The 8607-nt window shown below is 38.5% G+C and overlaps 2 pseudogenes; both read right to left on the bottom strand.

Moving 5' to 3' along the window:
- Positions 1-5191: 5191 nt before the first annotated feature.
- On the bottom strand, positions 5192-6415 carry LOC149182552 (uncharacterized; annotated as a pseudogene).
- A 389-nt stretch (positions 6416-6804) lies between these two features.
- Positions 6805-8092, bottom strand: LOC149182551 (E3 ubiquitin-protein ligase HOS1-like; annotated as a pseudogene).
- Between the last annotated feature and the right edge of the window lie 515 nt (positions 8093-8607).

Raw genomic sequence — 8607 nt, 5'->3', positions numbered from 1 at the left:
GCAAGGTACTATGGCATGTCAAGATGTAAACTATGTTTCTTAGTTGTTTTATGGCCATGGTTGGATGCGAGCCTTGAATTGGTAACTTGTAACTTGTTAAGTGGGATAAGTTGAAATTGGACATGAGTAGCCTAAGATGAGTTATAGTCAGTTCTTAGGTGAACAAGGCATAGTCTAGTTGTAGTAATTGTAACTTGGTCAAGTTGTTGTAGTCAAGGAAGGACTTGGCTAGGTTCCCAAGTTCCAAAAAAATTAAGCGTAGTTGTGAGAACATGCCAAGGAACAAAAAAGAATTCTAACACATTCTAGATAGTGTTAATGCATAAAAAAGAGTGTTAGTAAGTGTTAGGGAATCACAAGGGAGAACTAGGTCAAAATGCATAGAAATGAACTAATAAGAGTGTGTGCTAAGGAGTGTCAACGAATTCTAGGTGTTCCAAGGATGAAGTTTGCTAGGAGATGTTGATAATAGGAATTGCAGGAGGCAAGCCTTTGGTTGTAATAAGGGGATAGACAAAGCATTTTCAAACAAAGGAGGACATTGGGTTTGGCACAATTTTTTTTTTCCAATGCCTTAGCTGGGTTCCCAAGCCCCAAAAAAAGTAAGACTATATATGAGGGCATGATAGCTACAAAATGCTAAGGTGTGCCATGTAATGTCAGGAAGTACTAACACATGATAGACAATTCCATGGAATGTTAGGCATGCCAAGACATGCCAATTTCTAAGGCCTACCAAGATGTGCCAAATGCTTGGGTGTGGCAATGCATTCTTGGGAGTGTTAGGGAAACATAAGGAAGCACTAGCTCAAAATGCATGGAAATGAACGAATAAGAGTGTGTGATAGGAAGTGTCAATGAATTCTAGGAGTGTTAAGGAGGGAGTGATGAGGTTATATGTTAGGCATTTCCAAGGTATGCTAAACTACCAAGGCATGTTAGGAAGTGGTAGGGTGTACTAGGGAGTGTTAAAGCATGCCAAGGAATGTAGGGAATGCTAGCAAATGCCACATAGTTCCAAGGAAGTCTAAGACATGCCAGGTGTTATGGCATGTCAAGATGTAAACTGTGTTTCTTAGCTATTTTATGGCCATGATTGGATGTGATAAGCCCTGTCTTGGTAACTTGTTAAGTGGGATGGGTTGGCATTGGACATGAGTAGCCTAAGATGAGTTACAGGTAGTCCTTAGGTGAACAAGGCATATGTTGAATTTCCATGACACAAGAGAATATGGGTTTGGTCCTAGAACTTTGATGTAAACACACTCAAGTGCCACAACACATCTACTTCTCACAACGAAATATATACACATAACACAGAATCAACTATTGCACATGAAAAATTTTAACTTTTTCAAACCCTTATTTTTTATATTACAAACTTTAATAGAACATTGTAGAGCTCCCATACAAGGGATCATCACCCTTTACAATCACACTGATACAAGGAATACAACTATGGCTTGGTGTTAGTCCTTTGGAAACCAATCTACCTTGAACAAGATGACACTTGACCTACTTGTTGATGGTGGCCACACACAACCCTTTTAGTCCACATTTCCTAAACAAATCTAGTAGGTCTTGTTACCTCTCATTCTACAACTCCTCAATCTGTCTCTATCAATGAAATAAACTCTTTTAGGTTACTGAACTAGGGTTAACAAACTTTTCCCTCCAACTAACTCCTTTTTCCTTCAAGGTCTGCAACACTTAGGGTTTTCGATCAACTACTCACAACCCTGTCTGTGAAAAACTTTTTGGTTTTCCCACTTTTTCCATACTGTTGCTCCAAGATGGCAAGTCTAGGGATATGGTGGATACCCTTCTTCTCACTAACTCAATCCTGTACAGTACAGTGAACTAGGGCTAGTTGGCTATCCCACTTGATGACTACTTTCGTCCTTCAAAGTTTACATGTCCTTAGGCCCAATACACCTACCCTTCTACCAATCTTGTTGTCATTCAAAAGTATAGGACTTGGGGTTCTTCTTTGACATTCACCTAACAACCCTCCAATTGTACTTGGACTACCATCAATTTTCCCAACCACAACCAATTATTTTACTTTTATAGGGCCCACAACACTTCCCTCATCTAGGGATCTTCAAATTTTCCACCTAATAGTCATTTGATTCCTCTCAAAATCACTATTCTTGTGTATCAATTTCTTTGTTGTCCAATCTACGAACAATTTTGATCTACTCTATGGAAGATATCTATCCAAAACTCTATGGATGGTCCACCAAAATCAACTCCTCTTCATGTCAATCCCTCATATGACACATTTCTTCTGCTCAATATTATTCTCATTTTCCACCCTCCTTTGGATCTACTATCTTGACACATACTTTTGCAAAGCACCTTCTATATCTGTGGTAAATACTGTAGAGATAAACCTCTATCTAAGGGTCACAACCCCTCTTCTTCTACGTAGAATTGTCACAGTCTTAAGGGAATACCTTATGGATTAAACATGCTAGCAAAACTCCTTAACTATGGAATTATACTGATGTTCTACTTCCTTTAGAATAAACCCTATCCACCCATAGAAAAAACAATAACTCTCGCCTCTATAAGAGACTCGGCCTAGCTCATATGGATCCATAGATTTTGGGCATTTCTTTGACTGAATCTTGACTGATCTTCAAATCTCTAGGACCCTCAAACTACGGTTACCTTAGTCAATATTACACTTGAAACTACTTTTTTATGGCCCTTAAATTCCACTGCATGCCCTCCTCCATTTGTGTTGGTCTTTATCACAAACATTGCGGCCTATTAACCACCACAAGATAGGGTCTCAACTTTCTCTATTATTTTAGAATTTGATGCGGGCTTCACACAGAAGCACCACTAAAATCACATGCCTAGATTCTCATGAGTCGCATATCTTGAGCTTGATTTGCTAAAAGATAACCAACAATATGCCATCCTACTTCGTAGCTCGAACCCATTAAGGTATGAAACATTATTGTGAACCCTCACATGATGATCTTGCTCTTGGTGGATGATCACTACCTCCCTTTAGCAACCCTTACTCATCCCTCTAACTCGGCCTACTTTAGAACTACATCTCTCTTGGCCTCCTTGATCAAATGAGTTGATTCTCACTTGATTTTATTGCCTTCATACTAAGGCCTCCTTAAATATATTTTCCTAGCTAGGCCTCTTAGGAACCACCTAGAACTTATAGGTTTTATCCACTTAGACCTTAGGAAATATTAATTTTCCTTTTTAATTTTCTTTTATATTTTAAGCCCCATCTCGGGTCCAAAAACCCTTCGCTTGGGGTTTTTTCCCCAGAAATCCTTTTGTGACCAAACTCACTCAAAACCATCTCACTAGGCTTCTGGAGTACCTCCCAATCCACAAAATTCAATAACATAGTCTAGTTGTAGTAACTTTAACTTGGTCAAGCTCTTATAGTCAACCGAAGACTTGGTTGGGTTCCCAAGTTGCAAATTAAGTAAAGGTAGTTGTGAGGGCATGATAGCTACAAAGTGTTAGGGTATGCCAAGGAATGAAAAGGCATGCTAAAACATGTTGAAAAATTTAAATGCATGCTGAGAAGTGTTAGGGAGTGCCGAGGCATCACAAGGGAGAACTAGGTCAAGATGCATAGAAATCAACAAATAAGAGTGTGAACCAAGGGGATGCAGTGAATTCCAATGTGCCAAGGATGAAGTATGTTAGGAGAAGTTCATAATAGGATTTGCAAGAGGCAAGCCTATGAATGCGATAAGGGTCTCAACCAAGTAATTTTAGAGAAACGAAGACTTTGTGCTGGGAACAACACTGCTTTGCCTTTATGTAATGCCCTACTTAATCTTATCATGCAAATTTGATTAGTGTTTATATTACCTAAAAATATTGACTTATAATTATCATGAAATATTGGTAGATACCTACATTGGTGAAACTGTAAATTTATTACTGATATAAATTTTATTATTGTTATTATTCAATTCCCAACTTATCTTCTCAAATTTAAATTTTGATAGGATATGGTCTCCTTCCATTTATTCCAATTTACATATCCATATTCCCAAAATGTCCTCTCAAATTTACTTGGGAGAAGATATGGCCCTCTTCAATTACTTACCAAATTATATATCCATATCTTATCCCCAAAATGTCCTCTCAAATTTACTTGGGTGAAGATATGGTCCTCTTCAACTAATTACCAAATTATATATCCATATCTTATCCCCAAAATATCCTCTCAAATTTAGTTAGGAGAAGATATGGTCCTCTTCAATTAATTACTATATTATATATCCATATCTTATACAAAAATTGTCCTCTCAAATTTACTTGGGAGAAGATATGGTCCTCCCCAATTAATTACCAAATTAAATATCCATATCTGATCCCGAAAATGTCCTCTCAAATTTACTTGGGAGAAGATATGGTAAGAAAATTCAATTGAAAGGATGAAGGGGTAATGAAATTAATGATAGGTGGTTGAGATGGGGGGGAGAAAGAGGCATGAAAAGGGAAGGATGAGGAGAGGAGGGGGGAATCCTTGGTCTTGGTCTTGGTTTTGGTTTTGGTTGTGGTGTTGGAGGGTCTTGTTTTGGGAGGAAAGTGGAGAAAAGAGAAGGGGGAGAAGGAGAGTGTTTGTTTAACTTGGACACACTACATCTAGTTGGACTTGGGCTCGGAGGGCTAGGGAGTGTGTGGAGGTTCCCTGGGCTAGGAAGTACTTCCTAGTTGGCTGGGAGGTAAATCCAGTTGGGTAGTGAAGAGGAGCATCCCAAAAAAGTCAAGAGCTCAGGAGCATCCCAACTAAGCTATTGGAACATGTAGTCCTCTGTTTATTGATTACTTATGTAAATGGTTGTAATGAAATTCTTACTTAATTAATTTGTGGTAAAAAAAAATTTAATGGTATATCATCATCAAATGAATGTTTAGATAGAGAAGTTATTTCCCGTTTTATTGTATTTAAAAATTTGAGAAATTTAGTTTTTTGTTAGGACCCTAGGAGGGGGCCTCACATGTGGTATCAAATTTGGTTCAAAATCTGGACCCAAGATCCACTAGACACAAATATCAACTAAAATAGTTTATAACCCTCATCATTGCTTGTAAGCATTTTTATTATAAAAATTATTTGGAACTAATTTCATTTAAGACTAATTTAATGATTTTTTTTCTCCATTTTACCGGCAATTTAGAACTTCTTTTATCATACTCTGTGTATTTCTTTTAGCCATTTATCAACAAATGCCATATGGTACTCATGGTGACAAGGAAAAACCCGAATTTTATCTCCTTCCTCATATTCTGCAAGGAAAATGTAGCACTATGCTGCTTCATCATTTACATTTTCATTTTTCTCAAGTTTCTTGTGATTCCTGATGGGAAATGAATTGACAATAGACTCAGGTGTTGGCAGTGAGACATGAGATAATGACGTTGTCTATGAAAGAGAAACTGATTGTCGATGAATCTCATCTGGTACCTCAAACAATGCCTCTGCAAGCATCACTATGTGTGAAATGCTTGCATGTGTGCTTGTCTCTTCTAACATCACATAAGCCTCACAAGGGCAGTGACCATCTGCATGGGTACTAAATGCAAAAAACCTTGAATGCCTAGAAGAGGTTCCGTCAGAACCCTACGCAATATTTACAATGCCCAAACCTATGATCTGAAACACCATCTCCTTTCTTTTGAGTCAGAGTTGCGACCATTATTGAGTACATCATATTCTAAAGCATCATCATATAGTAATCCACTAAAATCAAGAAGCGCCCTATCCTTTGTAGAACCAAGATCATCGATGTCATCTACTGACAAAAGTATAGCTGGAGTCAAATTCCTCCTCCTAGAAGTTCCTCTGGTCAATGCATCCTGCAGTATCCTCCAACTGTTCCTTCTCAAATTTTGATTGTTGACATTTCCTGTTGAACTAGATGATTCATTTGATGAGAGACTTAGCGCCTCTACTTGAAGCATATTGTTGCTCCTTGATTCTCTTAGCTCAGGATTAGTCCCTAATAAATCTTGAGAAACAGATTCTTCACCTATTAACTGACCTCCAGATCATGTAGAATCTGGAACACAAGAATGGAGATACTTGCCCTTGTAAATGATAAAAATTTGGGACCGAAATCCATCTAGCTGACATCAACCAAATTTAGAATCGAGGACCAACGAGCCAACACACAAGACCAGGCATCGAGGGGGCACAACACCAAGCCACATCATGGGGAAGAGGAGCATACTACATTGCACAATGCATCCCTTCCCGGGCTCCTATGAAAAATGGGTCTCCTTCTGTCGTGAGCAGGGCACCCCTACCCTCCTCCAAAGATTGTGAAAGTGATACGATTCCTGCATGAGATGTAAATGCAATGGCTGAGTAAAGATCCAATAAATATTGTGTGTCCTCGCAAATGGTTTCCATCACGTTTTATTTTTATTTTTGTCATCGGTGACTTCCACCACAATAGTGGGACACCAGAGAGCCTCTGTGCCTCGTCACTGTAGGATGTCGTTCAGTTTATGAGCATGATCTGTGGGTGTTGTCAACTCAATTCTTCTTCAGTTCAATACTATAGTCCCCAAAAGCCCTTTGTAAGTTTCATTTCTAGGATGGTGCATCTCACAAATGCAATCCCAATTATTAAAGTAGTAACAGACCCAACAGAACAAATTCCCGACATTTCACAGATCAAAATAATGCCTAAATTTTAGAAGCTCAGCAAACATCATCCAGTCAGATATACTAATATATATTGATTCCTTTGTACGATTTTTCATGCAAAGAAGAATCACTTGTTTCATCTCCCTGACCTATTTATCCTCTAATGCCTCTTTTGTATTATCATCCAACAGATAAAAGACTAATGATTCAACAACTAAATTTCTGGTGATGCCAAAGGTTCCAGCATAATCATCCACTATATTTCTCCAGTCCGTGTTAGGAACATTCCAATGGCGATCAAATAAGTAATAAAATAAAAATTCCTCTTTTGCAAGGATGAGACCAGAACTTCCCTCTAGAAAAAGGAGATCAACAGCTGCACGCAAATTTTCTGGTGGATATGCAGGTCGATCCAGTCCATCCTTGAATGGCGACTGAGATAAATTCCCCCCTTGTCGCAACCAGCTTAGTTCATAGGCCTCTTTTCCTAGTTCTCCATCATAATCTTGCCCTATGCTTAGATTAGCTAAGGCATCCTCAATGAACAAAGTTGCTTGAGATTGAGACACAGACAGTGATGTATTATTTGAATAATCAGACCAGGCTCGCTCAAATGCTACATCCTTTCTCTCATGAAACACACTTCTCCAATGAGATATGCTCATATAGCGACATTGAACACCCTCAAGAAAGTTGTGCCTTGCACACCAAGCCATTACCTCCAAATGTTGTTTCACTTTGGATGCAGTCTCCAAAAGATGTTGTAGCTCCAACAATCGAGGTGAAGGTAAATCCAAAAGCCATCCTTTTAATACTTCTAGCACATTGACTATAGCATCGAGTTGTGTTGTATACTTACTGAATACATTTGACTGAACCCCAAGATTATAAAGTGTTGGAAGACTAAATATAACATTCAATAATGTTCTCTTGCACCAACCCTTTACAAATCCTCCATCAAGAAGCATAACAACAATAACATCACTGGAAACAACAGTTTCATCATACAAACATCTATGACATAATGGAAAACTAGGGATATCAAATTATTCTCCAAGGAAACATTAAAAAAAGAATAAAGATGCTGAACATCTTCGGTCCAACATTGGCCATCTCCTTTACTTTCCATAAAATTTTCATCAGCTTTTCTATAGATAAGGTCAGCTTCCAGACATTCATTGTAAAGACATAATTCTGTAGCTCCATCATGCTTTGGAACTGGTACCCTACAGATAGGACATACATCACACTGTTGATTACATTTCGTGCACAAAGATGCATGACCACAAGACATCAAAGCGTGATGAACGACTTGCCCACGCTGCTCAATTCTCTTATGGCATGACACTTCTCAACTTTTGCCTCACTACATAGATCAAGAGGATCAATGTTTGCTAAGTGCCCTAGTGCATCTTGTAGACTCCCAAATTTTTGCATAGATGTTAAGGAGAGCGCACTCCATAAAGGCACCAGACTCAAACTCAATTCTAGTTATCTCTTCAAGGATCTCTTTAACACCTGCCAGGTTGGAATATGCTGGTAGCGCAATACTAGTTCATTGTATTTCATAAAAAATTCCCAAGGCCTCCTTACCATGGTTGGTTCTAACATAAGTTGTAATCAGTGTAGTCCTTGATACCCCATTTCCTTCCTTTGTCTAGTTAAAATCTATGCGAGAATCCCCCAGAAACCCAAACTTCACATACATTCAACAATTGTCTTTCCCGAATAATTCATTTGCAAGAAAAGCCTCAGAGACTCCTCTTCCATTCCATTTTGTGCACACCCTCCAATTATCATGGTCCATGACTCGGTATCTCGTTTATGCATTTTGCCGAATATATTGAGTGCCTTCTCTATGTTCCCACATTTTGCATACATGTCCACCAAGGAATTCTCCACAAACACATCGCATTGAAGTCCTCTTTTAATTATCTTTTCATGGATATCCA

The sequence above is a fragment of the Pinus tabuliformis genome, chromosome 3_2 (genome assembly GCF_031772625.1).
Source record: "Pinus tabuliformis cultivar Carrire ecotype Pingquan chromosome 3_2, CPIR1, whole genome shotgun sequence".
In the NCBI taxonomy this organism is placed as follows: Eukaryota; Viridiplantae; Streptophyta; class Pinopsida; order Pinales; family Pinaceae; genus Pinus; species Pinus tabuliformis.
Note: the sequence above shows the minus strand (reverse complement) of the source record. Positions and strands in the feature narration are given on the sequence as shown.